The 7,537-nt window shown below is 44.4% G+C and overlaps 1 long non-coding RNA gene across 1 annotated transcript; it reads left to right on the top strand.

Moving 5' to 3' along the window:
- Positions 1 to 1,082: 1,082 nt before the first annotated feature.
- Positions 1,083 to 6,442, top strand: LOC132685467 (uncharacterized). Its single transcript, XR_009613118.3, has 3 exons — positions 1,083 to 1,327; positions 3,971 to 4,108; positions 4,312 to 6,442. It is a non-coding gene; the product is annotated as an uncharacterized LOC132685467 (long non-coding RNA).
- The last annotated feature ends 1,095 nt before the right edge of the window (positions 6,443 to 7,537 follow it).

A 7,537-nucleotide genomic window follows, 5' to 3' on the forward strand; every position in this document is an offset into this window, starting at 1 on the left:
CCCCGAGGGTTATTTTTTTAATCATAATTTAGCAGGAGAAGTAGAAAGAAATGCATCTGTTACGTTTTGGCCTGGTGACTTATATCCTTCAAAATTGAAGTCCAAATTTGAAGGATAGGAAGGAAATTCTTGCTAGATTTCTGGATTGAGTTTTTTTTTTTACAATGGAAAGATCTCATTCTATTGTCTTCTGACTTATTTCTTGATGATAAGTCAGCAGTAATTTTTATTTTATGTCAAATGTGGGCAATGCATTTTTTCCATATGGTTGCTTTTAACATTTGTTTGTTTATTATTTATTTGTTTATTTATAGTAGGTTCCCCCCAAGTTGTTAAATATTTTTTTAATTTTTTTAATGTTTATTTATTTTTGAGAGACCGTGAGAGACAGAGTGCAAGCAGGGGAGGAGCAGAGAGAGAGGGAGACGCAGAATCCGAAGCCGGCCCCAGGCTCCGAACTGTCAGCACAGAGCCGGACGCGGGGCTCGACCTCACCAACTGTGAGATCATGACCTGAGCTGAAGTCGGACACTCAACTGACTGAGCCACCCAGGTGCCACCCAAGTTTTTATTTAAATTCCGGTCAGTTAACATTCAGTGTGATATTCGTTTCAGGTGTAGAATTTAGTGATTCAACACTTAAAAATGTGGCATGAATGCTAGTCTTTTCTGTATCATTCCGATTTTAGTATAACACTTTATTTTTATTATTGGTTTTCAGCACTTGGATTCTGATGTGCTTTAGTGTGGTTTTATTTATGTTTATGTTGCTTTGGCTATTTTTTTTTTTTTTTTTTTTGATCTTCTTGAACCTTTTGTCAAAATTGGAAAATAGGAGTCCGAACTTCAAAAACATGAGTTCGAGCCCTGCATCGGGCTCTGTGCTGACAGCTCGGAGCCTGGAGCCTACTTCAGGTTCTGTGTCTCCCTCTCTCTCTGCCCCTCCCCACCCCTGCATGCTCTCTCTCAAAAATGAATAAACATTAAAAAAAAATTAAAAAACAACCAAACAACTTAGGAGTCGTTGAGCGGGATAAATACCAGAGGCCAGGCATATCCCTGAATGTGAATTCACCAGGGACTAGTCAAACTTACCTACAGAGCTATTTTGTGGTTGTGCTTATTCATTTGTTTTTCTTTTTATTCCGAATTCAAAATGCGGAAGTAGGGGAGAAGGAAGCACATCCAAGGGAAGCTACGGAGCTTTAAACAATATATTAGGAGTTCAAAGCAGCCAGAGACTGAGATGAGAAAAGTAGCTGTGGACGCCTCAACGGAAGTCGGGCTAGAAGGAATCCATTTGTAGAGCCGCGCGATCACAGAAAAAGTATGAGCAAGATTTGTTTGGACCAGTGCTCAAAAAAATTCCTGTTTCCACACCCACGTATTGCTCTATGATTAACTTCCCACGCGAGCACACAGGATCTATGTATTTTCTTATCCATTTGTGTGGTAGTTTAGTATCCTGTCGGAATTATTTAATCGGTCTCCTACTACTATTTCCAATAATGGCTCAGGAGAGCACTGCCTTTAACAAAGGTTGTCATGTTAACAGGTTCCAGGAAGAAAAGTGGTCCTGGAGAAAACAAGTCGAATTATCAATGTGCGGCCCAGCATTAACACACCGAATCAGATTTTCTAGAGCATAAGGCAAACAGCTTTGCCATTTAGAGAGCAATACAGACAGTGGAGACAAGTTTATAAAGTTGTATTAATTGTGGATTGAAGTACCCTGTGCTTACATGGAGTAGCTCATTGTAGCGATTTGAGAAGTGGCTTTTTGTCTACCTGTTACGATTAGCTCGACTCAGAATCACGGGCCAGGGTTTTCCTGCCAAAGTAGCGTGATGGAAGACATCTTGCCCACTGTTGGGTCTCTCAGTCTCCTCTCAGCGATCTTTATTCTTGACGCTTGAGATTTTTATTTCCACCAGAATATGCCAATCCAGGATCCAATTCCCTTTTAAGTGTCTATTAGTAAAACAATTCTTATGAAGCGTCTTCTAAGTGACTTATAAGTAATGACAAACGGATGGCTTACATTTTAAATATTTTAAGTCCACTTTAATATTTTAAAGTGCGAAATCAATCTCTTGGTTGAAAACTTGGAAAGTTTGAGAAGCAAAAGAAAATCTAGAATTCAAGAGTGAATTTGTAGGAAGCGTGCAGTGAAATCTGCTAAATTCAAGAACTCTCTCTAAGCCAAAATGGGGTCGTGCTTCCATAATTCTTTTTTTTTTTTTTTTAACAATCTATCCTGACTGTTTTTCCATGTCAACAAATAAAGATGTCCGTTGTCATCGTCTTCGGTGCTTTCATGGTAGGTCACCGAATGGATCCACTCTATGTGGCCAACATGCCATTATGAGTCATTAAGTAGCCCCTCTTTTATCCTCTATATGAACAACTTGATCTTGATGCATGGCTCTTTAGCAAACCTTCTTCGTAAGTGACGGCAAACCTTCTTCCTAAGTGACGGCAAAACTTTAATGCAAAAAGTGAATCTATGATTCTGGGATTTTGGATACAGTGTCGGTGGGAAAACCACCATTTCCGTGAGAGTTTTTTCAAGCACTTTAATCTCGCTTCCCAGTTGCCTTTGAAAACCAGATCCCCCACCGGCCTGGATCTCTTCTGCGGGTGGTTCTAACAGAGCCTCGCACTGCCCACAAAGGGCAAGTGACCTGTTAGCAGGCTTGTCCACACTCAGGTCATTGCCCCGGTTCTCCTCCTGCATTACTCTGCCTTCTTCCACAATGCCCCCACCCCATGCTGTTCTTTCTAAAGCACAGCAATGATTGCCTTCCCTGAAGTGTTGCTAAATAGGTTTAAAACTGTGAGTCTTCCAATTTTTGGAGGGGCACTGCTTAGAAGGAACCTCTAAGAAATGCACTGAAAGGTCGGCTCTCGCCTTCTTTACTCTGGGTTTTCCATAGAAAAGGGTAACAAAACTTACCTGCTGAGTCACTGAAAAGACTTGAGGCTTTGAGCTGACTTGAATGTAAAGTATAAAGTAATGAAGGAACCAAAGCGGTGATCTACTTGCTTTCCAGAAATTAGGTTCCAGCTTTCCAGGGAGACAGAAGGAAAAGAGAGAGAGGGTGGAGGGCTGAGAGGGGCATGACCCGGAAGCAGGGTCCCTTTCTCTTGAAAGGGATGGACCAGCCCACCCACGCTCACGCACATGCTGGCCTGACATCAGCAAGTTTGTGAGCACGGGTTAAATTTCATATTCACCTGAGATCTGTTCAAGGGGCTGTGGAGGAACACTTAAATCCAGATCCTGTGACTACAGCTCTTGTCCAGCATCCCGACCTATGCAATGGGGGTCCCATCCCCACCCTGCAGAGCTGTTGAAGGGCGTCAACACTAGCAATAACCAGTATAGATGGGAGCCACAGCGTTCCTGGCTCCAGCCGTGTACTTCACATGCATGACCTCGTTAGAACTCACTGCATTCCCACCTGCAGCAGGTACTGTGTCCAGGCCCTTGAACGAAAGAGAAGACTGGGCCAAGAGAGGCCATCTGACTTACTGAAAGTCACACGGCTGGAAAGAGAGGCAGCTGGGATTTTGCCCCAGGCTGCCTGACTTCCAAGTCCCCTTCACTTGGCCTTCCCACTCGGGGAGATAAGGTACCTCATACTGGGCTACGTGAATACTAGGCACTAATAGGTTGAGGCCCCCTTTCTCTTCTAGTGCATTCACTGTTCAAATCCAAGGCACCAGCTTCCGACATCGGGGCCATTTCCCACCCAATTCACCAGCAGCGCATGACCGTCCTATCTCAAATCCAGCCTCTTCGCATCTCCTGGTGGCCGTCTTGGTCCAAACCAATAATAACTCCCCTGGACTTGTACCTCCTGCCTTCTCCCTTTGCTTCAGGTTCAAAGCCCTGACCTTGGCCCTCGTAATACAGCCCCTGAGCCCCTCCCCAACCTCATCTCCTGCCCTTCTTCTTCTCTTTCAGAACTTTCTTGTAGCACAATTTATGATAAATGGTTCAAACAGAGGAACGTAAGTGCTTCCCGGAAAATCAAAGTGCCTAGCCTCCAGAATTGGCAACGGAGCCCTGGGCAGCCCCAGATTTGTTGTCATGTGCTCTCGGGTGAGTAGAAATAAAACGGTGGAAGAGATTTTAAATGTATCTGCAGGATTTGGGGCTGAATTACAATTTGTACTATTCCTAAGATTTGACTAAGCTCATTTCCCCCTCCAAATCTCTAGAGATGGCCACTCCATAGCCACTTTTAATGTCTTCTGACCTTTCAACCAGGAAATTATTTCTAATTCTAACTCGAGTCCATTCAGCTCTAGGTTCGGCCTCGGCAGAAGCTAAGGTCACATGAAGCCTTGCTGACTTTGTCTCTCTCTGACCCCCACCTCACTGGCCCTGACCCATCTTCAGGCTAGTTCTGGGGTACCTGCTCATCCCCAGGAGGAATCCCATATCTGGGCAGGTGCTACACCAAAGCAAGAGGACCACCTTAGGGGCAGGTAAGTCAGAGGCTTCTTGGTTTCTTCCTCCGGGCAGGAGGCTCTCAGTAGGCCGGGGTTTCCAAGGGGGTCATTGCTCAGCTGGGACAGAAGACTCGGGACCACCAACTCTCCCACCAAAGCAAGGCTTGCGGTGCCCCACATCGACTCAGGGACCCTCCAGACCCACATGGGACATCTCCTGAGAGACACAGAATGAAGGGGACAGGGGACAGACAGAGCCCAAAGACTGTCTGGTGCAGACATGCCTTTCCCTCTCTCCCCAGGGCAAGTGGCTCTACGGGCGTTTTGCAGGAATGATCTCTGACATCTGCGTGCAGTCGCCAAGAATTTACCCTACTCATCTTTTCCCATAAAAGAGAAAAATAGAAGTATTAGAATAGATGTGTGTGCGTGCAGGTGTATGTAGGTTCAGGGAAAGGTGGGTACATGACTCCATCTGCATGGATTTCGTTTGAATACTGCCCTTCACCTTGTGCATAGAAATAATGGGCAAATTCAGATAAATTGGCGATACGTTTTCCTCAATAATTAAGAGCGTGTTCGTAATATTTAGAATGTTTGTGCCTGGGGAAAATACAAGAATTTTTGTGCCTGGGGAAAATCGAGGCTCAGTAGATCTTACTGAGCCAAGGGACATTACAAAATAAAATAAATAAGTAAAAGCAACTCCTTCTTCCTGTTCTCCTGCCGCGAGGAGTATGTCACACTCCAGCCGCGTATGTGTGGGGTTCAGAATGGGTGTTTGCCGGCACGAGTCTGGGCCCGGTGCCACCCTTGGTAACATTTATAAACTTGGGAGATTCTCGTTTCACTCACAGAGTTTCCGTTTCCTCGAATTTTGCAGAAAACTGTGGGCATTTTTATTGTCACGGGGAACCCGCTCTAGTTCCCCGTTAGCGGTACTGAGAACAAAGGACTACTGACATCCACATTTTCTTCAAACTACCACATGGACGAAGATCTGCCGATGCATCTGGAAAAATCAGATTAGCAGCTTGGATACACTACTTCCTCCTGGAGATTCCACTGTGCTCAAAGAATGGAGGGTGATTTTAGTTTTGCACAGACCAAAAGAAACGTTTCAAGGTCACGGCAGGTGCCTTGTCAGGCAACCCCCTGTGAGGAGGTTAATGGTATAAAAATTTGAGGAGAGGACTTAAAGAGAACCTTTAGGCTTGGGGTGTGTTTCAGAGAGAGGAAGGGTGGGACGGTGGTAAAGAGGACTGGGTTTGAGGGACAGACATTATTATTTGAGTTTTCTTTCCTTTGAAGTTTGAGTTTTGAACATGGGTTGTGGATGGAATTATAGACTTACTCTGAATGCATTTAAAAAATGAGAATTGTTGGGGTGCCTGGGTGGCTCATTCGGTTAAGCATCGGACTCTTACTTCCGCTCAGGTCATGATCTCGTGGTCCGTGAGATCGAGCCCCACGTCGGGCTCTGTGCTGGCAGTTTGGAGCCTGCTTGGGATTCTGTCTCTCCCTCTCTCTCTCTGCCTCTCCTCTGCTTGTGCGTGTGCACTCTCTCAAATAAATAAATAAACATTTTTTTTTAAAGAATAAGAATTATTTAAGAAGTGGAAACCAAAGTAAGACCTCATGGTAATCATTCAATTCATAAGAAGATCCAGAAAGGTCAAATAATGTACCGTGCCCTTTTGCATTCTCCCTATCCAACTCCAAATTCATGTCAGCAAACAGCCGAGATGGAATCACAGAAGGGTCGGGGTTCACCGAAGGGTGGTTTTGTATCTGTGAACCAGCACCCCCTGCCCCCACCATATGACCTTCCCGGAGGTAAGTTGCAGGAAGCTGCCTCCATCTGGCTGACCGAGTTTCCATTTTGCCGTCTGCAGAAAGGTGCCCACTTTTCCTAGGGATGACATTCTATGCTTATAAATTCCCACTAATCAACAAAGTCAGTTGGAGGTTTATATTTCCCCACTGCAGGGTAGAAGCTTCATGCCGAAGACAAAATTTAAAAGACCGTTTTGATGTCTTATTACTTCCACTCTTTTTCAAAAATAACAATTGCCCAGAAATGTGCTGGTTTCCCACTGTTCGCTTTCAGCCTCGTTCACACAGCACACTGCATTGAACATTCAGGTTTGAGAAAGATGGCTTCACAGCATTGTCCTGTCTCATATTTTAACAAGGATAAAATACGAAGTTTGAGCTGGGAGCAATATTACAATTTTGATATCAGCTACTCTGCACATGTGGTTTTACCTCCCACATCCTTCCTTTCCTCCAGAGGAAGTTTTCTTAAAGATCTTTCAGCAGGCAGATTTATTACTTGTCACGATTTGGGGATTATCTGTTGGACAGTCTTGCTATTTTTTCTGATACCAGCAACTAAAAAGAGCGGATCGTTTGGCTTTAAGGGACATATACAGCATTGTAATCACTTCCATACGGGGAACACTGTCCACGGTCACACTAACGTAATTCCTGTCGCTAATTGAAAGACTCTTTCCATGGAGCTAATGTAGAAATATCAGATTGTTGACCGTCTTCTGAGGCTGTTTTTCACCAGATGCTTTGTGGATGGGAGGGGATTAGTGGGGTTCTCTAGTCCAATAAACCGTTATCTCAGAAGTATTTCTGAAGGGACATCACAGGAACGTGCGTCATGTTTTCATTTTCACACAGAGGCCATTCTGAAAAGTGAATTTTTTTTTTTTAATTTCACAGAGAGAATGAGCAGGAGAGAGAGTGAGACCCCCAAGCAGGCTCCACACCCAGGATGGGCCCAATGTGGGCTTCGATCCCATGACCTTGGGATCATGACCTGAGCTAAAATCAAGAGTCAGACGTTCATCTGACTGAGCCACCTAGGCGCCCCTGAAAAGTGAATTCCTGTCTATTGCCAGAGACACTTTGACACCTTTATCATCATTTTTCAATGACTTACTTCTCCCTCCCTTCTTATCTCCTTTTCCCTTCTCATTTTCTCCATTCTTTTCTTTTATTCGGTTCCTTTCCAATTCTTTCCCTCCATTTTTTCATTTAAACCTATTTCCAATCCTTTTCATGT

This window comes from Panthera onca, chromosome D2 (genome assembly GCF_046562875.1).
Source record: "Panthera onca isolate mPanOnc1 chromosome D2, mPanOnc1 haplotype 2, whole genome shotgun sequence".
Classification (NCBI taxonomy): domain Eukaryota; kingdom Metazoa; phylum Chordata; class Mammalia; order Carnivora; family Felidae; genus Panthera; species Panthera onca.